We start from the raw sequence: 25,708 nt of genomic DNA, 5'->3' as shown, positions 1-25,708 counted from the left end.
GTGCACTAGAGTGAAGGAACACTCGGTTTAATCCAATATTTAGCTATGGTGACGTGAATACAACGAAAAATAGTGCAACCTTAGGGCAACCTAGCGTCAAATGTACTTACATTTGACGCCTGACAGTGCGTCGCGAATCGCGACGCACTGTCAGGTCAGGACGCACGTCGCGAGGTCTGTCGCGACTCGCGATGTCTCGATAACTGTCGTGAACTGTGCTAGGAGGCTGACGACGTCTACAGGCTACATTATCGCGTTTAAGCCTCAGTACATAAACTTTGTACATCAGTAAAGTTTTAAAAATTGACGATGTTACATTCGGCGAGGGAGGAAATGCCCTCGCAAGTATCAAGAGGGGTCGTGCCTCCCGCAGGCTATTGTAGCATGTTTTTATACCCAAAAATTTTAAGTCAGTAGGCGCTCGCACTCGGAGCAGAGCGGCTTTGACGTTTTTATTATTATTATTAATATATATTTATATTTCGTTTTCATTTACAAGTTTTTGCCATCGTTCACACTAATTTTAATATTTTTATACCGTTTTATACAACTGTGTTACGAAACAAACTATATAGTTAAAGTTCACGCGTTGACAAACGCAGGCGAGGATGCATGTTTAAGTTTCACCAAGTTTCGCGGAGTTTGACAGTTTGCGGATTCGAAATTTCAAATTTGACGTTTGGGGAAGATGGCGGAATGTGTGTCTGTCTGTTTCGCCGGGTTCGACGACCTCTCGCAGCGACAGTAGGATGCTCAACTTTCAAAATATTTGACGTTTGCTTTACCCGTAAGTACATTACTTCCTCAATTCACTATAACTCGCTTCAGCGTCGCTTGGAAAATTTCTGAAAATCCTTTCAGTAGGGTCTACGACTACGTTATATAGAGAAAACCTAAATGCAAAATCTCAGGATTCTGGGACACTGCGATTTTAAGCTATACATTGATATGTCGGTTTATTCTTAACAGTGTACTAGCTTATTATGCCCGTGACTTCGTCCGTGTGGACTACACAAATTTCAAACCCCTATTACAACCCCTTAGGGGTTGAATTTTCAAAAATGCTTTCTTAGCGGATACCTTCGTCATAATAGCTATCTGCATGCCAAATTTTAGCCCGATCTGTCCAGTAGTTTGAGCTGTGCGTCGATAGATCCAATCCTTTTTTCCTTTCAATTCCTTTTCCTCCAATTTCCTTTTATATATTTAGAAGATTGTATGACCTTTGCCTATCTGGAACTTTTTTACAAAAATAGCGACCAAACGGGCAGACTGGTCACCTGATGTCAAGTGATTATCGCCGCGCCGCCCATGAACATTTGCATAAGAGGAATCGCCAATGCATTGCCGGCTTTTCAGGAATTTGTTGATGTTGATACTTTTTTTTTTTTGGATTTCCGTTTTATAAAGGCGACTACACACGTGCGGATGTTAAAGGCGCGTCCACACAGCATTATTTTATCAAGGCAGTTTGTAACTTTGTAAAGTTTAAGTCGATATCTGCCAATCTGCACTTGGTTAGCGACGATGGCCAAACCCTTCTCATCCTGAGAAGAGACCCGTGCTCAGTAGTGAGCCGGCGATGGGTTGATGTTGATGATGATGATGACGGTGAAAGGCGGTTTCACACTTGCTGATGTTAAGGCGCGTCCACACGGCATTATTTTATCGAAGCAGTAGATTAAAGCGATAGTGGTCATAGCTTAAACCCTTCTAATTGGGAGAGAAGATCTGTACTCAGTAGTGGGCTGGCGATGGGTTGATGATGATGACGATGATGGAAGGCGGTTACACACGTGCGGATGTTAAGGCGCGTCCACACGGAATTATTTTATCGAAGCAGTAGATTAAAGCGATAGTGGTAATAGCTTAAACCCTGCTAATTGGGAGAGAAGATCTGTACTCAGTAGTCGGATGGCAATGGGTTGATGATGATGATGATGATCAAAGGCGGTTACACACGTGCGGATGTTAAGGCGCGTCCACACGGCATTATTTTATCGAAGCAGTAGATTAAAGCGATAGTGGTAATAGCTTAAACCCTGCTAATTGGTAGAGAAGATCTGTACTCAGTAGTGGGCTGGCGATGGGTTGATGATGATGATTGATGACGATAATCATGAAAGGCGGTTACACACGTGCGGATGTTAAGGCGCGTCCACACGGCATTATTTTATCGAAGCAGTAAATTAAGGCGATAGTGGCCGATACTGAGTAGTGTAGTATTGATTTTTTTCCCTCATTCTGTTAAATTTCATTTATTTGGGGGAGCGAGCGGCCGGCGCGGGTGACGTAGGGCGATAACTTACGCCGCTGCTTGACCGCAACTTTTGTGCTAAGAAACATTCTTCTCTTTCTAAAACCGGCTAACTGCAAATCGTAGTTTTGGAGTTATCGCAAATACCGTAAATCGATAAACATTGTGGTACTAGTTATGACAACGGATATCAAATGATCCGTGATAACTAACCTTTAGTGGTTAAGTCGTCCGCCTTCCGCGTCCGCGTGGACTACACAAATTTCAAACCCCTATTTCACCCCCTTAAGGGTTGAATTTTCAAAAATCCTTTCTTAGTGGATGTCTACGTTATAATATCTATCTGCATGCCAAATTTCAGCACGATCCGTCCAGTAGTTTGAGATGTGCGTGTCACCTTTTCCTTTTATAAATTTAGATTAATTGCATAACTTGTAAAATTTTCAAGTTCATAATATTGTATCTGTGACACAACATGAGTCTATGAAAATCCCAGGTAATTCCGCTAGTTTTGAGGAAAACTTGATACCTACTTGTCGGCGGCGACGTAGAAATCCGAAAGATCATAGGTTCGATTCACACCTAGTTGTTGGTGTCCACACCACACCTAGCCCAATAGCTGGTTTTGTGAACATCACAAGCTATAAGCTTGCATAAATTAAATAAAAGTGCTAACAGAAACTAAGTACGAGTAAGTAGGGGTACTTAGATATTATTATATTTTATTTTAATTTCGTTTAAGTACCTATATTTGGTTTACTTACGGCTACAATATGTAGTGGCCATTTACAAACACAACATTTGCTTAAAAAAATCTTAGAGGAGTTTTTCCGTAATAAAATAAGATGTAGTTTGGTTTTCATTTCAATAATAACCTATCAAACTCAGTAAAATTATGTAGACGCATTCCATTGTCGGTCTCAACGACAGAGACAATGCTCTACAAATCTCCTTCTAAAGGTCGATGTACATTACTTTATGCCGCGTACTGTACGTATCTGAAATAGGCATATCTAATAGTCAAATTAAGTTTCTTTTGGTAAAAACGTGTTTAAAACAAAAAAGCCATGGATATATTCCTAATTATGTGACAAAAAACATCGGGTTTTCCGCCTGAATGACGTAGAAACTGTCAAAGGCATTGTGATTTTTTTTGTAATAGACCGGGCCTTAAGTGGAATTTCGGTTCATCATCATCATGATCAACCCATCGCCGGCTCACTACAGAGCACGGGTCTCCTCTCAGAGTGAGAAGGGTTTTGGCCATAGTCTACCACGCTGGCCATGTGCGGATTGGTAGACTTCACACACCTTTGAGAACATTATGGAGAACTCTCAGGCATGCAGGTTTCCTCACGATGTTTTCCTTCACCGGTAAAGCAAGTGATATTTAATTAATTAAAACGCACATAACTCAAAAAAGTTAGAGGTGCGTGCCCGGGATCGAACCCCCGACCTCCGATTAGAAGGCGGACGTCCTAACCACTAGGCTAATTTCGGTTAAATAGGAATTTCGGTTGCAAAATATTATTAAGTAAACACTTTGACATTTGTGTTGCATTATTAAGGTCACAAAGTTGTATAGTTATATAAGCTTTTTAACGTTTTAATTTTTTTATGGCGTAATCATGTTTTGTAATTTTTTTTTAAACATATCGTGTGGCGTATCAAATGAAAGCGATTCTATACTAAATAGGTACTACATTTCAGGTATTGTTTTTTAAAAAATAACAAAAAAAATTTTAGGGCTACTTCATGTAGGAAACACTGAATGGATTTATGTAAAACAGACACAAAATGATTGGTCTCTTGGCTATTCTATGATGGTAATTATGCTCATATTATGTAACTCGTCTTCTAGACAAGCGCGCTCCATTTTAGGACGCAACATCACTTGCCACCTGATTCGCTAACTCAGCGTCAAACACTTTTGACATTGGTTGGTTCTACATTGCTTCTTGATTGAGTGATATTAAAATAATTTTCGTAGAAAACCGCCAATGGATTAAAAACGAATGTCGAACGAGCTCGGTGGCTATCATTCGTGATAGACACTGAGTTTGCGAATCAGTTGGCAGGTCTGATTGCAGCCAAACGCTAGTCTATAAATTAAAAAAAAAACTCATGACAACAATTATTTTGAAAATACTGAACCTTAAGTTAGCTACTGCTTCCCCACTTTTAAATAAAAAAATTAGTATACATTATTTTCAAAATTGTTTCAGAATGTTCAACGTATAATAATTATTATTCAATGACATACATTTTTTTAATATTAAATTCTAAAACGTATTATTATAAAGAGATAAAATTTATAAGTTTGTATGTTTGATTCTGGATTTTTTCACTGATAGAAAGCTATATTATGGAGAGAAACCCAGGATCAAACTGTACCGTAACCTGGGGGCCTATACATCTATTTTCCAGGCGGAGGTATACGCCATAATAATATGTGTGGAAACCATCCTGCAACACAACCACGTCAATAAAACGATTTACATTCATTCGGATAGCCAAGCAGCTCTTTCAGCTTTGTCTTCAGAGGTTGTTAACTCGAGACTGGTTGAAAACTGCAGAGTAAACTTAAACACCCTGGCCCAACACAACAGGGTGGTTCTAAGATGGGTGCCAGGGCACGCTGGAATAGAAGGCAACGAAAATGCGGACATTCTGGCAAAATCAGGCGCAAAGGCACGTCAGATAGGCCCAGAGCCTGTCTGCGGTATACCTAAAAGCCTGGTTCAACTCACCCTTCTAACCTATTGCTACTATGACACACTCAACCGCTGGAGAAACTTGCCAGGGTTAAACCACTCGAAAGCGCTGGTTAAATCCTTCAGCAAGAAGGTAGCATCTGAGGTGCTGTCGCTTAACAGAAGTAACATGTGCATCCTGGTGCGAGCTTTAACGGGCCACTGTGGCCTGAAAAGGCACATGTATAACCTTAAGCTCCAGGGCTCGGACGCCTGCAGGCTGTGCCACGAGTCTCCCGAGACTCCGATGCACATTATCTGCTTCTGCCCTGCTCTGATGCACAAACGTAGCGTTCACCTAGGGAGACACATCATTTATCCGGAGGACGTTACTTCAATTCCAGTCAAGAAGGTGCTGCTGTATCTGGCGGCCACAGGATTTGATAAGGAAGTGTGAAGTGGAGGCAAACACAATAGATCGGAGACGGTCGCAGTGATTCAGGGATAGCAAGGACCTGTATAGCCCCAAAGAAGAAAGAAGAAGAAGCTATATTATCACTAAGTGCTATAGGCTGCAGATAAGCTATGTCACGTGATCGAAGTCGCGGCTCTATGAATAAAAAAGCAAAAAAAAAAAAAAATTTTTTTATTAGGTATCCAAATAAGCAAAACGACGAATATAACCTTGACGATACAAAAACACCATAAACGTGGCTTTATCCTTATATGCGCAGGCGCATGCTGTCAATCAAACGCGTGTGACGTCACACGTTACGCGCAGGGCATCCCGCTGTATGCGTAACAACTGTTTCGTAATATTACAATCATGTATTACAAAATAATTATTATGACATACCTAATCTCTTGTAAAGCTAGATAACAAGAGCTTTCGAGACTGCCAAGCGGTTTGAGGTCAAGTAGGTAGATTTCTTTTTCTTGATCAAGCTGCTTGACGGTCGCATCAAGCAGCTTGATGCGACCTTCAAGCAGCTTGAGCCTGCAAACGGCACTTTTTAGGGTTGCGTACCTCAAAAGGAAAAACGGAACCCTAATAGGATCATTTTATCTCTATAATATAAAACTGAATCACTAAATGTGTTGGTCATCGCAAATCTCGAGAACGGCTGAACCGATTTCGCTAATTCTTATTTTATAATATTCCTTAAAGTACGAGGATGGTTTATACGGAGAGAAAAATTTAAAAAAAATTGAATCGACTGTTAGGCGGAACGAAGTTCGCCAGGGCAGCTAGTATAATATAATATTTCTTTTAATTTTTTTCATCTGGTAAAGTTGATTTTCTATTTTCTTTTGTTATTTTAACGCCGATTTTCGTTGTTGAATTCGAATTTTATGTAATGAATAAGGTGTTTTCTTCTCGTCAAGCTATTACTATGTTACCTCCGTTTCGAAAGTTATTTTATCCCAATCTCCCAATTTTTGAATTTTTGTCCATGCATATTCCTTGTTCAGGCAGATATTTGTAGCCATCTGGACAGTCAATTGTTTGGATAGGAGTTTCCCTTGTTCCTCTAATCGTATCTACATATGGATGTTCGCCGAGCGCTGTTCTGGCATCAGCATCTTGTATGGTCAGGACCAGAATGGAACAGAATATAACGAACAGTTTAACAGACATGTTGCTTGAACTTATCACTTGTATATTATGAATAAATTAATCTTAAGAAGACGTTTATATACTGTTCCGGAGTCTCACTTATCAGGAATGGGTAGATAATGGAACGTTTTAAACCGAAAAACATATTATCTTTCAAACGACATTTTATTTTGTTCTTTTTAGGGTTCCGTACCTCAAAAGGAAAAACGGAACACTTATAGGATCACTTTGTTGTCTGTCTGTCTGTCGGTCTGTCAAGAAACCTACAGGGTACTTCCCGTTGACCTAGAATCATGAAATTTGGCAGGTAGGTAGGTCTTATAGCAGACATAAGGGGGAAAATCTGAAAATCGTGAATTTGTGGTTTCATCACACAAAAAAAATTAAATTGTGGTCATAAACGAATAATTAGTATTTTCCATTTTCCAAGTAAGATAACTATATCAAGTGGGGTATAATATGAAAAGTCTTCACCTGTGCATTCTTAAACAGATTTTTATTTATTTTTATACATCATAGTTTTTGAATTATCGTGCAAAATGTCGACAAATTATGACTTTAATACGGAACCCTCCTTGCGCGAGTCTGACTCGCACTTGGCTGGTTTTTCTGTGACTAGCCGACCTGCCGTTCACGCGTTTGGAATTTAAGAAAAAGTTTCTTAGTGAGTGTCTACAATCTCGCGAAAAGCTAAGGATACCCGGCTAAGATCTAAGCTAAGATCTCAAGTTTCTAACTAGCTTTTTCCCGTGATTTCGTCCGCTTTGAAAATCCAGCAAACGGTGTTGGACTGACGACCTTAGTAAGGTGGCAGGAAGTGGATGTGGAAGACGGAGGACCGTAGTTGGTGGTGCGCTTTCAGGAATGTTTACAGTATTGGACGCAAACTGACTGAAAAATGCCATTGTTTTTAACTTAAAGCCTAGATCACCTCAACTCTAGAGCGTAGAACATGGGATTATTCAAGGGGCGGATCAAGAAATTCCTGAAAGGCATTGGTGGTTCCTCTGGTGCTGCAAATGTTCATGAGTGGCGGTAATCACTTAACATCAGGTGACCGGCCTACACGTTTGCTAGCTATTTATACATTAAAAATCACTTCTTGCTTCTACCTGTAGTTAAAATCTTGTAAAAAATGGGTCTTCTGTTTTGAAGAGTAGATCAAACAAACAGACGAAAATTTTAAAAATACGTGTTCGGGTTATACTTTAAAAGGCGAAACAATTCGAAATTACAGATAGACTCTTTTAATAATTTGGCTAATGGATGATAGTAGATAATTAGGTCATAGGTTATACCTACTGACTAAAATTTTAAATTTATCAAGCATTATCATTTTTAGGGTTCCGAACTTCAAAGGAAAAACGGAACCCTTATAGGATCACTTTGTTGTCTGTCTGTCGGTCAGTCAAGAAACCTGCAGGGTACTTCCCGTTGACCTAGAATCGTGTGGCAGGTAGGTGGGTCTTATAGCAGACATTCGGGGAAAATCTGAAAACCTTGAATTTGTGGTTACATCACACAAAAAAAATTAAATTGTGATCATAAACTAATAATTAGTATTTTCAATTATCGTAGTAAGATAACTATATCAAGTGGGATATCATATGAAAGGGCTTCGCCTGTGCATTCCAAAATAGATTTTTATTTATTTTTATGCATCATAGTTTTTGAATTATCGTGCAAAGTGTCGAAAAAATACGACTTTACTACGGAACCCTCGGTGCGCGAGCCTGACTCGTACTTGGCATGTTTTTATTAGTACTTAAACAACTTAGCTAAATATCTGGCATGCTTTCCAATTTTTTGTAATTTTTACAGAAGATTCTTGCTTTATTATATTATCTACCTATAATATGCTATGGAGGGAACGCCCCGCATACCCGCACAGCCTTTGCGCTAACCCGGTGCGGGCGAGCGCGGGTGACGTGCGGGTGTGCGGGGCGTCCCCCCGCCTCATACCCCAATCCCATCTCGACCTGACGCGAACTATTCATAGGTCTTAAATATGTCGCTTTTACGCTATTGCTAATAACAATTGTATACAGAGTTTCTACTCAACTAGCTATATTAAGATGAACGAAGTGCGATCGCACAGAAGTCAAACACACAAATATTAATTTGTATAATTATCATCATCATCATTTTTTTTATTTTTTTTATTATCATGATCGACCCATCGCCGGCTCACTACAGAACACGGGTCTCCTCTCAGAGTGAGAAGGGTTTTGGGATTGGTAGACTTCACACACCTTTGAGAAAATTATGGAGAACTGTCAGGCATGCAGGATTCCTCGCGATGTTTTCCTTCACTGTTAAAGCAAGTGATATTTAATTACGGTGCTTAAAACGTACACTTTTAGATAACGAAAGTTTTCGTGTGGCTCTAGGTCTCAGATTGGGAACACCACTGTGCCATCAGCACAGATGTCCGTGTGGAAAAGAGGTTGATAAATTTGGAATCCACGGACTCTCTTGCCAAAGGAGCTCCGGTAGGCTGTTTAGGCATGGCTCTCTTAACGATACAATTAAAAGAGCTCTTGCCACCATAAATATTCCTGCGCTCATTGAGCCGGCAGGGATTAGTCGGGATGATGGCAAGAGACCTGATGGATTGACGCTGGTTCCCTGGGAACGGGGACGGGCGCTAATGTGGGACGCAACTTGCGTTGACACATTGGCCCCGTGTCATATCAGGAAGACAGCATCAAGACCGGGAGCCGCAGCAGAAACAGCTGAAAACGGCAAGCGGCGCAAGTATGCCTCTCTTATAGAGAGTTACATTTTTGTGCCGTTTGCCGTGGAGACCCTGGGGCCATGGAGTCTTAGTGCTAAAAATTTTTTACGAGACATTTCACCGCGATTAATAGCCTCAACTGGTGACAGAAGGGCTGGCTCATTTTTTGCGCAGCGGATCAGCCTGGCTGTCCAGCGCGGAAATGCAGCCAGTATTCTTGGCACCATTCCACGCGTTCATGATTTATATAGTAATTAGATAAGGCTAGCTTTAAGTTTTATTGTATTAAAAAAAAAAAAAAAAAGAGACTTAAATACAAACATTAAATAAGTAAAAAAAAAAAAAAAAAAAAAAAACGTACATAACTTTGAAAAGTTAGAGGTGCGTGCTCGGGATCGAACCCCCGACCTCCGACTAGAAGGCGGACATCCTAACCACTAGGCTAATGTATAATACTTTTATACATGCTAATACTTTTATAAGTATAATTTGTATAATTTTATTGATTTGTATAATTAGCTTTTGTACCCGTGATATAATTTATAGCCTATAGCGTTCGGGGATAATGTAACTATCTATCAATGAAAGAATTTTTGGAATCGGATCCTTAGTTCCTGAGATTACCTACATCATGCATAATTGACAAACAAACAAAGGTAATATTAGGTACCTATTAGATATAAGTTACACAGAGCGAAAACAAACCATAATTAATTATCATTATTTAATTATTTATTATATTATTTTTTTCAATAAATTATTAAAGCTTCTAATGGCTTTCTTAACCAAATCTTATAATTAATTAATGCTAATCACAAAATGCATCACTTATACTTTAAATAAATAAATTACAACTTATAATTCACTAGTAAACTATTAATATCACTTTCATATCAATTTAACATTTAAACGTTTTTATAGGTCAAAGTACAACGATTAAAATTCAAGGTGCGCTTAAAACAATTTTAACTTAATTTGGAATACTGAAAAACATCTTAAAGTTAAGAGCATTTTAAGTTTTGACTTGTTTTTGGCATTTGAACCATACAATTACTATAGTTAAGTACTTACTTAATATTTTTAAGATGGTGTTAAACACTAATTGACTATTCAGTTAAGAGCAAATTAAATAAAAAGTGTTCTGATTTAACTAAAAATTCAAAAAACACGGTCTCTTTCTAATTTTTTAAAACTACGTTAAATCACAGAAGTCACGCTAATTTTCAGTTTTTTTTTCACTCACATAAATCATGATCATTATTTCTTTTTTCTCACTTAGTAAAAATGGCAATTTAAAATTGATTCACAAAATAAGAGGAGGTTCTTCAATTTATTTCATTCGACATGTCTAAACTGATTAATTTTTCAGGTCATTGAAATTTAAAATTGACTTTAATTTTATGCGTCATAATATCTGGACTGATTTTTCGAGTGTACAAGGACGGTAGATTTATATTAAGCTCATAGTTTAAGCTTTCTTCAAAACAGAACTAGTTCTAGCATCTATTACAAGTTCTGCGAAAACTTTCTTTCGTACTTAAAATATCACTGGTTATTTTCTTTCATGTTCACAGCAGCTTTCCTTCTTCAATTTTCCTTACATTTTCACACAGATTTTCAAGACTGATATCCACCTGTGCCCGTATGCGCATCTCACTTTACCGTTGTAGGGTGCACGTCTTTTTGGTGGTGGTTTCCTTGTGGGCACTGAATGATGCTGTTGAATTTCTGGCATTTCGACAATCTTTCTCTTATGCCTGTCCTTTGGTATACAGTTGCAAACTAGCGGTGAAAGCTCGCCAGGAACTATGGGGTATTTGTAATAATCATGGTCCTCTGGTAGTTTGAGTAGGAAGTTTTTAAATTCTTCTAAATCCGCCACGGTTTTATCGTCCCAACATGGACATCTGCAGTAGACTGTAACGACAGCGCACAGGAAAACGAAAATTTTAAATTTAAGCGCCATCTTGGTTAGAATACCGACTGGTGTTTGAATCAAATGATCCCGTGGAGCTACTTAAATACTGTTCGTTAGCTGTGAGCGAGTCTGACTCATCCTGTGATCTCTATTAAATGAATAGTTGCAATGACGTACAATTGGTTGGTTGCACTATCGGTTTGGGTTATTACTAATTAATAAATTACGTATGTACTTCACCTACTTTATATTATTTAAGAGAGGTTCTTTAATTAGGTGATTACTAATTAGAAAAATGGTGGTAGCTTAGTGATAAGGACGTCCACCTTCTAATCGGAGGTGGGTTCAATCCCGGGCACGCACTTCTAACTTTTCGGAGTTATGTGTGTTTTAATTAATTAAATATCACTTGCTTTAACGGCGACGGAAAACATCGTGGGGAAACCTGCATGCCTGAGAGTTCTCCATAATGTTCTTAAAGGTGTGTGAACTCTACTAATCTGCACATGGCCAGCGTGGTAGACTATGCCCAAAAACCTTCTCACCCTGAGAGGAGACCCATGCTCTGTAGTGAGCCGGTGATGGGTTGATCATGATGATGGTGATTTTGTTTAACTTGTTTGAATAAACATCAAACTACTGAGAACGGGTATCCTCTCAGTATGAGAAGGGTTTTAGGCCATAGTCCGCCACGCTGGTCAAGTGCGGATTCGCAGACTTAACACATTTTTGAGAACGTTTACGGAGAACTCTGATATTATGGGGTGCGGGACCCAAAAATGATGGTAAAAAGTAGTAAGGAAGAGTTCCGGACCGGAGTCATAAATATCTCAAAAATCAAATGCCCCCTAAGATTAAAATGACCTCAGAAGCAACTCCTTATAAATAAATGTATATGGTAATAGTTCATAGTTAGACCTTGATACTTTATAGACTAAAGGTCAAATGGGCTTTATCCATCTTTTGTGATACAAAAATGGATAGGGGTTAAAAGTTGACCCCTGTATAAATGTATTTGAAATTGAAACTTCCCATCCCATGCATGCTCACAACTGACGAAGTTGCCCGGGTATTTAGGGTTCCGTAGCTTAAAAGGAACCCTTGTCTGTCTGTTTGTATGTCGTGTCTGTCAAGAAAATCTATAGGGTACTACCCGTTGACCTAGCACAAGTAAAGGAAAAAGCCTGAAAACCGAAAAATTTGTGGTTACATCACAAAAAAATTTAAAGATTTGTGTTTCCGATATAAATTAGTAAACTAATTGTAGTAAAAAAATTGCAAGTTAATGTCGTAGCATTAACTTGTAATTTTTTATTATACTGGTTTGAGATATCTTGTATTATAGCGCCTAAGGGTTCCCCTTCGTGTGCGACTCCGACTCGCACTTGACTAGTATTTTTTTAAATATTAGAGTATGGATGTATCGATAAATGCAGTGTAAGCAGCTTAAACTAAATAGGTTCAAATCTTTCAAATTCATTTTATTTATTTATTCAGATACAAGTTAGCCCTTAACTGCAATCTCACCTGGTGGTAAGTGATGATGCAGATGGGAGCGGGCTAACGGGGCGTGAATGGCAGTTCATGCCCCTTTGGTTTCTACGCGGCATCGTACCGGAACGCTAAATCGCTTGGGGGCACGGCTTTGCCGGTATGGTGGTAACTAGCCACGGCTGAAGATTCCCACCAGACCAGACCAGAAATTTAGAAATTTCCAAACCCCTGCCAGGAATCGAATCCGGGACCTCCCACTAGTAAGACCACTGCGCTAGGGAGGTCGTCAGACGTCAAATACATACGGCATACGTCTTTAATACATTGATCTCCACGATCTCTGACTTTTAGTGATAACTGATAACTAAGCTGCAGCAATGGAAATACAAAATCACTTATTTACTAAATAAGTCGAATGATAAGATGGGTAACCCCTATTTTGAAGAATATACGATGTACTTTCCTGTTTATAAAAGTTTCTTGTGTTTATTTTATTCACGTATCTATATAGTACGCGACAGGTAAAGATGACAATCGGGGAGGGCCCCGCACACCCGCTCAGCCCCCGCGCCAACCCGGTGCGGGCGAGCGCGGGTGACGTGCGGGTGTGCGGGGCGTACCCCGATTGCCATCTCAACCTGTCGCGGACTGTACCTAGAAGTTTTTAAAGCGAAAAACAAGTAGGTATAAAATGTAGGCCGGAAAAATGTAAGCCTTGATGACGTAGTGGTTAAGACGTCGGCCTTCTATTCGGGAGGTTGGAGGTTCGATCCTGGGTACCTAATAATAGTAAACCTAATTCCACGCGCACGAAGTCGCAGGCATCAGCTAGTCAGCTAGTATATTATCTTCTTCCATCATGATTATCATGATCAACCCATGGCCAGTCCACCACTGAGAACGGGTCTCTTCTCATAATGCGAAGAGTTTAGGCCATAGACAACCACGCTGGCCAAGTGCGGATTGGCAGACTTCACAGTTCACACACCTTTGAGAACATTAAGGAGAACTCATTTGCAGGTTTCCTCATGATTCCTCACCATTAAAGCAAATGATATCTGTTTGCTTAAAACGCACATGACTCCGAAAAGTTAGAGGTGCGTGCCCGGGATCGAACCCCAGACCTCTGATTAGAAGGCGGACGTCCTAACCACTAGGCTATCACAGCTAATAATCACACACAGCAATCTAATTTAATAATAGAGCCTCAATAGCTCAACCGGTATAGGAGTGGACTGAAAACCGAAAGGTCGACGGTTCAAATACAGGACGGTTCAAGTTCAAAAAGGGTGGCTAATAACTTAAAAAAAAATTAAAAAATTATAATTTAATAATTTATAATTTAATTATTTACTTATTTAAATACTTAGGTATTTTATTTTAGACATGCGTTTCCTCATTTTATGTTCATGGAATTCCCTTAAACTAGTGATAAGTTTAAAATTAAGTTAAGTGATTCAATTTAAATTGATACTGATAGTAGGTAGGTCGCGTTTCCATGAGGTAAACGTTCGTTTCAGCTTTGCACTAAAATTTTAAGAGAGACTCACCGCTGTACTCAGAGTCGCTAATCGTTACTCAAGCTTGAGTTAAAACGAGACAGATTTATGTGAGAGATATAGATAGCTCTGTCTCGTTTTAACTAAACTTAAGTAACGATTAAGCGACTCTGAGTACGGCTGTAAATAGCTGAGAATTTCAGGATTCCCTGAAAGGACCGAAGACTCGCCAAGCAGAAGGCGAAACTTTTATTTTATTTTTTACTAGCTGATGCCCGCGACTGTGTCTGCGTGGATTTAAGTTTTTTAGAAATCTCGTGGGAACTCTTTGATTTTCGGTTTGATTTGATTCTCTGTACCAAATTTCATCAAAAACGGTTAAGCTAGTGGGCGTTTAAGAATCCCGTGGGAACTATTTGATTGCCGAGATAAAAAGTAGCCTATGTCCTTCCCCAGGATGTAAGCTAACTCTGTACCAAATTTCATTAACATCGGTTGAACTTTTGAGCCGTGAAAAGCTAGCAGACAGACAGACAGACAGACACACTTTCGCACTTTATAATATTAGTATGGAGTATGGATGTCTGAAAACTAATAAGTATGTATTGGTCGCATAGTAAAACTAGAAAAGAGCTGATAATCTTCAAACGGCTGAACAGATTTTTTCAAACAAAAAAACTAAATCAAAATCGGTTCATCCTTTTTTTTTTTAAACCAAAAAAATATTTATTTACTATAGTTCAATTCTGTCAATTATAACATTGTGTTTTGGAGCTACGATGCCACAGACAGATACACAAACACACAGATACACACGTCAAACTTATAACACCCCTCTCTTTGGGTCGGGGGTTAAAAATACTCTAAGTCCCGCACATTGCTAATGCGCGTGGCCGCCATTTTAGTGACGTCAGCACTAGACTGAAGTTTCGAGCTGATGGTATATTTTTAACCGACTTCAAAAAAAGGTTCTCAATTCGTCGGAATCTTTTTTTTTTTTTTTTTTTTTTTTTTAATGTATGTTCCCCGATTACTCGAAGACGCCTGGACCGATTTTGAAAATTCTTTTTTTGTTTGAAAGGGTATACTTCAAAATTGGTCCCATTTAAATTTAGTGAAATCTGATGAACATCTTCGAAGATAGATAATGGAACTCCTCAACGGATAAGAGTAAATTGCTCGCGATCAGTGTAATAGCTCAGTAAACAGTAGATTTTTAACCAGGCATAGCATATTTTAATACCATGGGGCCACTAAAAATTGTGAAATAATTTTTTTTTACAAAAAAAATAAAAACCGACTTCGATACACAAACACTAAAAATTGAAAAATAATTTAATTTATTACCAAATATATTATGTATACAAGAGTTGATATAGTTCCATAATAATATTTTTTGGGGTCGGTGCCAATGAGGTGCCATTGTAGAGTCTCATAAAAATTCGAAGTCTAGACGATTCGCGCAGCTGAAGCTAATTGGCACCGGCACCAAAAAATATTATTATGGAACTATATCAACTCTTGTATACATAATATATTTGGTAATAAATTAAATTATTTTTCAAGTTTTAGTGTTTGTGTATCGAAGCCGGTTTTTATTTTTTTTGTAATTTTTTTTTTATTTCGGCAGACGTTAAAATGGCGTCATTTCGATGTTAATGAGACATGGTTCCAGCGCAATAGCAATTTGCAGGACTTATACTAGGATGCAATAAAGTAATAATGAAATAAACAGGCCGGTCCCATATGAATAAACCAATAAAACACAATTCTACTTATTATGAAGTGGCTCAGGAAATTGGGCGTTGGTCGAAACTCTTATATCTAGGTACAGTACGCGGCAGAAAGTAATGTACATCGGCCTTTAGAATGGCATTTCGGCTTCGTAGAGCGTTGTTTGTGTCACTCATACCTATATGACGTTTTTTCGGTCTCAACGGCAGAGACAACGCTCTACAAATCTCCTATCTAAAGGTCGATGTACATTACTTTTGGTCGCGTACTGTACAATGTACATCACTAGCGATATTATAAATGCAAAAGTGTGTTTGTTTGTTTGTTGTTGTGTTGGTTTGTCTTTCAATCACATAGCACTTTTGCACTTTTGCACTTTTGTGAAAATTTATAATTTTGCTTTTTAAAATTTATAATTTTAACAATTTTTGTATGTATGTTTATGTTAGTTTGTACTCGTAGTTTAATTAGTGTAATTGGCTTTATGACCGTTCTAATTAAATAATAAATAAATAAATAATAATAATAATAATAATAGCAAAGAAGCAACGGGTTGACATGATTTTTGCATGGTCATAGTTAAAGACTAGGCTCCTTTTTATCCTGGATAATTTTGATATTTGGGATTCCAACAGGATTTTTATTAAACTAAATCCAGGCGAATAAATTTGCGAGCATCGGCTAACCTTCTATACATAACTAGCTTATGCCCGCGATTTCATCCGCATCGATTTCGTCCGCGTGAATTTGAGTTCTTTAAAAATCCCGTGGGAACTGTTCCGGGATAAAAAGTAACCTATGTCCTTCCCCGGGATGTAAGCTGACTCTGTACCTTTCATCAAAATCATTTTAACTGTTAGGCCGTGAAAAGCTAGCAGGCAGACAGACAAACGGACAGACACACTTTCGCATTTAATTTGGGCAGTGAATTTTTTTTTTTTTTTTAAATATTAGCCATATTAAATGACTAATATTCCCCTTTCCTCTCCAATTAAGCGTCAGGCTTGTGCTAGGAGTAGGTACGACAATAGTGCAACGGGCGGGATTTGAACCGTCGCGTCGCGACCTTTCGGTTTTCAGTCCACTCCTATACCGGTTGAGCTATTGAGGCTCAAAATTATGACCCTTCTTATTTGACAGCCGTGTTCAGTAATGGGCCGGTGAAGGATTGAGATGATGAAAATGCACAATTCGCGCAGGCCACGCGGACAAAGTCACGGAAAAAAGCTAGTCCTACCTTATAGGTACAACCTCGCAAGACACCATCATGGGTGAAAAATTTACTAGTCACACCCCGCGTAGAAAAAAAAATTCACACAACTAAGATGTACCCCCCCACAATAATTAGTTTAACAGTGTTCGAGCACCCACCACCCCACCCCCCTCGGATTACGTGTGTGTGTGTGTGAGTGCTCCCCTCTCCCCTCCACTGAAACTCACTATTGAGAAAAATATACCGGAAAATTGGGCACGCGGTTTTATTAAGACGCCTTTAGGGTTGTACGATGTATAAATACGTTGTGTTTGTCCTTCGGTACATTCTTGTCCGAAATTCATTTTATTTTTTATTTATTTTATTAATTAGGAACACATACAATACATATATATTTTACATTTACTATTTACTACATCACTTATACATAAACACACACTGATATATGTATCGGTAATAAGTGTACACAACATTTGCAATAATTATCGTATCAAGTAAAAAAATAACTAATATTATCTTTTCTTTCTATATATAAAAATGAATCGCTGAATGTGTTGCTGATCGGAAATCTTAAGAACAGCTGAACCAATTTCGCTAATTCTTTTTTTATAATATTCCTTGAAGTACGAGGATGGTTCTTACGGAGAGAAAAATTTAAAAAATTATAAGTATTGAAAAAATATAAAATTAAAGAATCGACTGTTAGGCGGTACGAAGTTCGCTGCGTCAGCTAGTTACTAATAGTTATTCATAATTGCTTGAAGACCAAAGTCTTCGGGCAGTGCGTGTTGCCAGTGATGACATATGGAGCCGAGACATGGTCGCTAACTATGGGCGTCGTAAGAAATCCACGGTTCATCTGTTTATCCGATTTTGAAGAAATCTGGTACAGGGATAGCTTGCATCCTGGGGACGGATTAATTATTATCAGTGATAAAGTTTATCGAGACTGACAGATTAATGTAAAATAGCATAATAGGCTACTTTTTATCCCGGAAAATAAAAGAGTTCGCACGGGATCTAGTTATCTATAACTAGTAACTAGCCATATCATAAATTCGATAGTGAGTTTGTTTTTTGATTTGTTGGTTTGTCATTCAAACACCTTATCCTTCTTATCCCGGAAAATCAATGAGTTCCAAGAGATTTTTAAAAACCTTAATCCACGCAGACATAATCGTGCGCATGACATCATTCTAGGTATATTCTATAACATTATGTAAGTAAAAAGTTAGTATTCATATAATGAGAAATTTCTGCATGACATGTGTATGACTAATATGGGGAAATGAATTTTCCTACGGTTTTTACTGAGGAAATTCTAAAATTTGAGTATATCTATACTAGAAGTAAATTAACTCTGAAGAGGAGATAATTTAAAAAAAATCCCTTGCCGGAAATCGAACCTACGACAGCTCTCGCCACAGCGCCAGTGAGGTCGTCATTTAGTAGCTAACAGATCAAAGCACAAGTATTTTTACTCACAGATGGACGGAATATAAATATTTATATATATGTTAATCTGGCCGCCATTAATCAGGGGTCAGTTTTGAGCGAATGGGGGCAGGGTTTATTGTTACTACTCGTTTATACGGAACCCGGAGTTTAAGAGTCAGGATGTCGTATTATTCTTGGGATATCTTTACTTATTTACAGAAATCATTAAACCATCGCCGGCTCACTACTGAGCACGGGTCCACCATGCTGGCCATGTGCGGATTGGTGGACTTCACACACCTTTCAGAACATTATGAAGAACACTCATGCAGATTTAGGGAATCAGAGTTACTGACATAATATACTCTAGAAGTAGGTACTTGCTTGTTAAGAAAACCGGCCAAGTGCGAGTCAGGCTCGCGCAATGAAGGTTCCGTACTACAGTCGTATTTTTTCGACATTTTGCACGATAATTCAAAATCAAATGATGCATAAAAATAAATAAAAATCTGTTTTAGAATGAACAGGTGAAGACCTTTCATATGATACCCCACTTGATATAGTCACTCACTTCGAAAGTTGAAAATACTAATTATTAGTTCATGACCACAATTTAATTCTTTTTTGTGTGATCTAACCCTAAATTCACGGTTTTCAAATGTCAGCTATAAGATCTACCTACCTGCCAAATTTCATGATTCTAGGTCAACGGGAAGTACCCTGTAGGTTTCTTGACAGACCGACAGACAGACAAACAGGCAGACAGATTACAAAGTGATCCTATAAGCGTTCCGTTTTTCCTTCTTGAGGTATGGAACCCTAAAAAAGAAAAAATAAGCTGAAAAATAAATTAATTGAATTTCTAAAAAGGGATTTCGACCAAGCGAAGCTAGATAATCAGCTACTCAATACAATCCTAATTAATCCTAATTAATTTAATTTCCTTTTAAAGGCTATGCGCTTTTAAAAGGAAATTAAAATTACTTATAATAATTAATCAATTATCATATCAGGTGTACCTAATTTAGCATACTTGTAATAGTTTCCGTTGGAAAATCCCGTAGCCAATGTACGGGTCTTTCCAAATATTAAACACTACCTCATATGATAGTAAATTAAGAGGGGTTTATTTGTAGAGCGCTCCACACTACCGTAGTTAAGTAACGTACAGTACAGTACGCGGCAGAAAATAATGTACATCTTTAGAAGGAGATAGCGGATTCGTAGAGCATTGTCTCTGTCGTTGTGACCGACAAAATGACACATGGGTATGAGTGACAGAGACAACGCTCTACAAAGCCGAAATGTCATTCTAAAGGCTGATGTATATTATTTTCTGTCGCGTACTGTAGTACTAAATGCATTCCGAACCAGTGGTAGATGCATTTGACGATTCAAAAGTAGGTCCTTGTAAATGTTTAAATGAAAAAAAAAGAAAGAAAGAAAGAAAAGATTTTTATTTATACAATAATGATTAAAACAATAATGAACAATGATTAATGAGTAAAAATATATGATTTTGTTTATTGATTTTGACCTTGATTTTGACTCTCAGTAGGATATCAACCAATGAAACTCACAGAAATTTCAAATTCAGAGTCAAAGTCAAATGATTTATTCAAAATAGGTAATAAATTACTCTTTTCAGAGAGTCAGTAGTTGGATTTGTAAGATACATAGTGGTGAATGGTGATAATTATTACGCAAACTTAAAACTAAAGCTGCGAGGGTTCCAAACGCGCCCAGGTCTGAGAAGAGCCCACAACAAACTCAGCCGGGTATTTTTTTTATTATCACCACTTTACAAAATCATAAATTAAACTTATTATAACTATCACAAAGCCGTTAAGCAACTCTTTCCCAAGCTTTTTGTAGATATGTTGTAGGAACTAATATCTGTGTCTGGTTTTCCAGATTTCCGTCAAAATATTTTCTTGTAAAGTTACACGGGCTCAAGGATGTACATATAAATATCTAAAACTGTGTTTTATTTAATAGAAAATTTACAATAAAGCCTTAAGTTAACAATTAGGCATTTTAGAGGAAATCTGGCAAATCACAGACACTTTAGTTCTTAAGACGTGTCTACACTTTTTCATTGACGTTGCTTAACATTGTAATGAGATTGAGACTACGTTTGTATGGAGCGAGAGACGGAGAGTCCCATATTAAGGAATATTCTAATGACGTCCCATTGTTAGCGAATAATTAATTGATTAATTAAATATGGCGTCTGCACGGACGATGCTGCGACCACAGAAACGTCGGCAATTAATTTAAACTAACAAGTGCATAGCTCAACAACTACATCGCTCGAGTACCACGTTCGCTCAACGTCGGTCAATGGCTTCTTTAATAGGACGTAGGTATCTGGGCAGCATTTTGAAAACCTACCAATCCACATATGGCCAGCGCGGTAGACTATGGCCAAAACCCTTCTCACTCTGAGAGGAGACCCGTGCTCTGTAGTGAGCCGGCCATGGGTTGATCATGATGATGATGATTTTGAAAATTGCGTCAAGCCTTCACAATTCGTCGTTACCGTTCTTTTTCTTCTTCTTCTTCTCTCTGGGCTGCCGTCCGTTGTGCGTGCATTTCCCCTCCCCGCCGAAGTTCGTCGTAACGCTATGCCTAAAGGCGGAAGTCTTTAACGAGTGTCGTTTAAACGGAATGTTTTGTCAATGTCGGTTAAACGGATGGGCCGCCATGGAAAGCTAGCAGATAGACAGACAGGCAAACAAACATACTTTCGCAATATTGATGTTTTCATTCCATCATGTACCTTACTGTACATCGTGTACTTAGATGTTAAGTAATTATAGTTTTAAACAAAGTAGGTACTTAGTTGATGACCGCACGTTCTAAAATTTTCTGCATTTTCCAAAAACACTGCGAATTTTACAGCAATAAAATTTAATCCTGTGACAACTAAACATGTTAAAATATTCCAGTTATAAATTATTAAGTATTATTTTCAGTTGGTTTGATATTTTAGATTTTGCAAATAGGTAGGTACATGCGTCCTAATTAATCTCAGAATACGAAATCTTAGCAATGAATAATACATATAAAATGGAAAAGATTCATTAGAATTAAGACCCCCGCGGCCGGTTCCACATATTATATTGATTTTTCCACCCCCTCGGTGGCTGTCGCGAAATTATCGAAATCTAACAAAAACATCCCGCCGAAACTGGCAAGAAAACTAATAACCGGACTTTCACCTAGGGTTGCTACCTATCACTACTAATCTAAATAAAGTAGAAAAGGTGACTGACTGACTGACTCATCTATCAACGCACAGCTCAAGCTCCTGGGCGTATCGGGCTGAAATTGGCAAGCAGATAGCTATTACGACATAGGCATCTGCTAAGAAAATTCAACCCCTAAGGGGTGAAATAGGGGTTTGAAATTTGTGTAGTCCACGCGGACAAAGTCACGGGCATAAGCTAGTCTATACTAATATGATAAATACGAAAGTGTGTCTGTTTGTCTGTCGGCTAGTTTTTAACGGCCCATCCGTTTTTAGCCTCTTTTGACGGTTACAAAGAGTCAGAGATAGCTTGCATCCCGGAGATGGACACAGCACATAGGCTCCGTTTTGTAGCAATCAATGGGTTTATTAAAAACTGAAATATCCCTTCCAGGTTAGCCCACTTCCATCTTAGACTGTACCATCACTTACCACCAGGTGAGATTGCAGTCAAGGGCTAACTTGTATGTGAATAAAAAAAGGGTCCCCACGAGATTAAAGCAAACCCAAACCCACATTATGAAGTCGCGAACATTTAGCACAACAATAGCTTGTATCAGGAGAGGGTCATAGGATACTTTTTATTCCTATAAATCAAAGATTTTCGACACTCGCAACATAAGTTATCTTAGTACGAGTGTCTTGCACTCCTTTGGCAGGATCACATAATATTGTTAACTAGCATAATATTGGGAATTATTTTTAAGGAGTAAAATTGTAAAAGTTACCTATGTCTACCTATTTGTAAACAATTAAATAAATCGAAATTTTAAGGGATTTTTAAAGAATTAGAATTAGACTAAGTCGCGGGCATCCTCTAGTGTCATTAAAAAAAAACTTGCCAGCCCTATTTAAGCAGTCCTGTATCGCACACACGACACACACACGCACAACCCAGGAAACCACACACAAGGAGCCCAACACACACATCCTTACACCGTCTAATTATATACGTCTACAGAAAGAAAATAAAGATCGGGGAAAAATTTTACAAGAACAAGTGAGCCGGACGTCGGGCGGGGCGTTGACCGCTCCCTATCATTACCCCCCTCCCCGGGGGGGCTAGTTCCACCCTGGATGTTTAATAATATGAAGAATTGGAGATAATTTGCGCGAAACTAAATAAGAAACGCCGGACGAAAATTGAAAGGTCGTGCGAGGGAGACGGCGAACTTTTTTGTTTCGTGAAAACTTTCGCATATTTCTTCAGGGAGTTTTATATGTGCTCGAAGATTATTACGTTTAGCTGAATCCAGTAGCGTGCAAGTGATAGACGCATAAAAGCACTGCTTACCCTAATTGAAAGAGCTTCATTCTCATTTTTAGGGTTCCGTACCTGCAGCGTGCCAACGGGACCCTATTATCTCCTACCTAAGTCTTAGCTGTTCGTCCGTCCGGCCGTTTGTCTGTCAGTGGGCTGATAGTATTAGACATCACAAATACGGTTCATGAGATACATATCATGAGATACATATCTCATGAACCGTATTTGTGATGTCTAATACTATTCTGAAGAAAATAAAAAAAATTAGACTAGAAATATAAATATTTTGACATAAGATTTTTTACACCTTTGTTACCTGTTATCTCCCAAAGCCACCATGATCCAAACAAACGTTCCTTCCAGTGTTGGGAACAAAACGCAGAGAAACTTTCAGCTTGTATAAAATAACGAAGGTCTGGCGCGCGCTGGTTCTTAGTCCACTACTTAATTGCTTAAAACGCACTTATTTTATTTTACTTTATGGAACCGCCCACGGAATTACACACTTAAATTACATATTACATTTGTATTTGTATTTGTATTTGTATTTATTTATTTATTTATTAAAGAAGAATATTTACAGGTTACAACAAGTTTGGTGCATTCATAAACTTTAAATAAGTTTTTCCGTACACCAGTGCCGTCGACAGTCGATAGGTACCTACACGTAACATTAATTTATTGTTATACTTAATATTATTTAATATAATATATAAACAAGTATGACAAGTGGTCAAGGGGGTATATGAATTAATTATAATTTGAATTAATTAATAATAATAATTGTAATTTTATTTAGTTACTAACATAGTTAATAAGGTCTTCTGTTACTAACACATTATGGATGAAACATCTGAAATAAAATAAATAATAATAATAATAATAATGGGCGTGAGAGCAAATTATATATAATAATAATAATAATAATAAATAATAATTTATTGGCATATTAATATGCATTGAGTTTTTAGGTAAAAGTCAAAGAAAAGTTAAAGGTGCATGCCCGGAATCGAACCTCGGACCACCGCCGGACTAGGAGGCCAATTCTTATCCACTAACATATTTTACATGTGCCTATAGTAGGAAAGATTTACGTGAGTAAAATCTAAATGCTATGGTAGGCATGATAAGTTTGATAAAATTTGTATTTTGAAATTTAATTTTTTTTGCGGTTTGCTGTTTTGTATTCAATTCATACAATGTACGAAGTTTAGTAACCGAGCTGGTATTTCCGGTGATGGTAACTTTTTATTTAAAAAAAAAATTAGGTAGGTCTGTGTTTGGAGGTGACTAACGTAAGCTCTCACTTTTTAATTTAGTAGGTAACTTTTGGGTCAATGCAACGTTGCAAATCCATATAGTCGGCGACAGGTCAAGATGGCAATGGGGGAAGGAACGCCCCGCACAACCCCCGCGCTAACCCGGTGCAGTCGAGCGAGACTGACGTGCGGGTGCGGGGGAACCTGTCGCGTATTACTAATAAACTAATTAATTTTAAAAAATAACTAACTAATTAAACCCTCATTTTCAGACAGGTGCGATTTTTCTGACGCCGAAAAATGTCAAAGTGTATCTGCTAGCTTTTCATCGGTTTAAATTTCAAAATTTCAGAATCACTATCCATATTATCCAACGGGGCAGTGATCTGAACTATGACACTATCTTCTTCTATACATATAATAAAATTTAAAGTCCTGACTTGTTAGACTCGACAAGAATTTCAATTACCTAGAACTTTCACTCAGTAATTTATCTAAATATATAAAAGGAAAAGGTGACTGACTGACTGATCTATCAACGCACAGCTCAAACTACTGGACGGATCGGGCTGAAATTTGGCATGCAGATAGCTATTATGACGTAGGCGTCCACTAAGAAAGGATTTTTGAAAATTCAACTCCTAAGGGAGTGAAATAGGGGTTTGAAATTTGTGTAGTCCACGCGGACGAAGTCGCGAGCATAAGCTAGTTTGATATAAGGTATTTTTATATATATGGTATATACATACAGAAAAAACTAAAAAAAACTTATCACTAAAAATTTTATATTTACAAAAAAGTCCTGACTGACTGACTTATATTATATCAACGCATAGCCTAAACCGCTGGTCCTAGAGACATGAAATTTTGAGGGTCTGTTCTTTGGAAAGACTAGGGTTATTATGTAGGTATCCACTAAGAAAGGATGTTTTGAAATTCCACCCCTAAGGGGGGTAAATAGGGGATGGAAGTTTGTATGAAAGTCTATCATCTTTAAAGTTACATCCATGAAAATTGGTATTCAGTCTTTCGTTTCGTTGCGATTTAGCGTTCCGGTACGATGCCGTGTAGAAATCAAAGGGGTATGGGTTTAATAAAAACTGCCATACCCCTTCCAGGTTAGCCCGCTATCATCTTAGACTGCATCATCACTTACCATCAGGTGAGATTGCAGTCAAGGGCTAACTTGTACCTATCTGAATAAAAGGCTTTCGTTTAAGAATAAAAAATACTTATTTCACGATTTTTGAAATTTGCACTGCCAAGGGGGTTATATAGGGGATGAAAGTTTGTGTGAAAGTCCGTCATTTTTCAAGCTACGAGTATTTTCAT

At 38.0% G+C, this 25,708-nt stretch overlaps 1 protein-coding gene across 1 annotated transcript in view; it reads left to right on the top strand.

The window, feature by feature from the left end:
- Positions 1–551: 551 nt before the first annotated feature.
- LOC117993096 (zinc finger protein 219) overlaps positions 552–25,708 on the top strand; it is a 47,231-nt gene continuing 22,074 nt past the window's right edge. The window contains exon 1 of the mRNA XM_034980828.2: positions 552–787. The gene's annotated coding sequence lies outside the window, so the exon portion shown is untranslated. The remainder of the gene's footprint in view (positions 788–25,708) is intronic.

Source organism: Maniola hyperantus, chromosome 23 (assembly GCF_902806685.2).
Source record: "Maniola hyperantus chromosome 23, iAphHyp1.2, whole genome shotgun sequence".
Classification (NCBI taxonomy): domain Eukaryota; kingdom Metazoa; phylum Arthropoda; class Insecta; order Lepidoptera; family Nymphalidae; genus Maniola; species Maniola hyperantus.
This window is presented reverse-complemented; position numbering and strand designations above follow the sequence as displayed.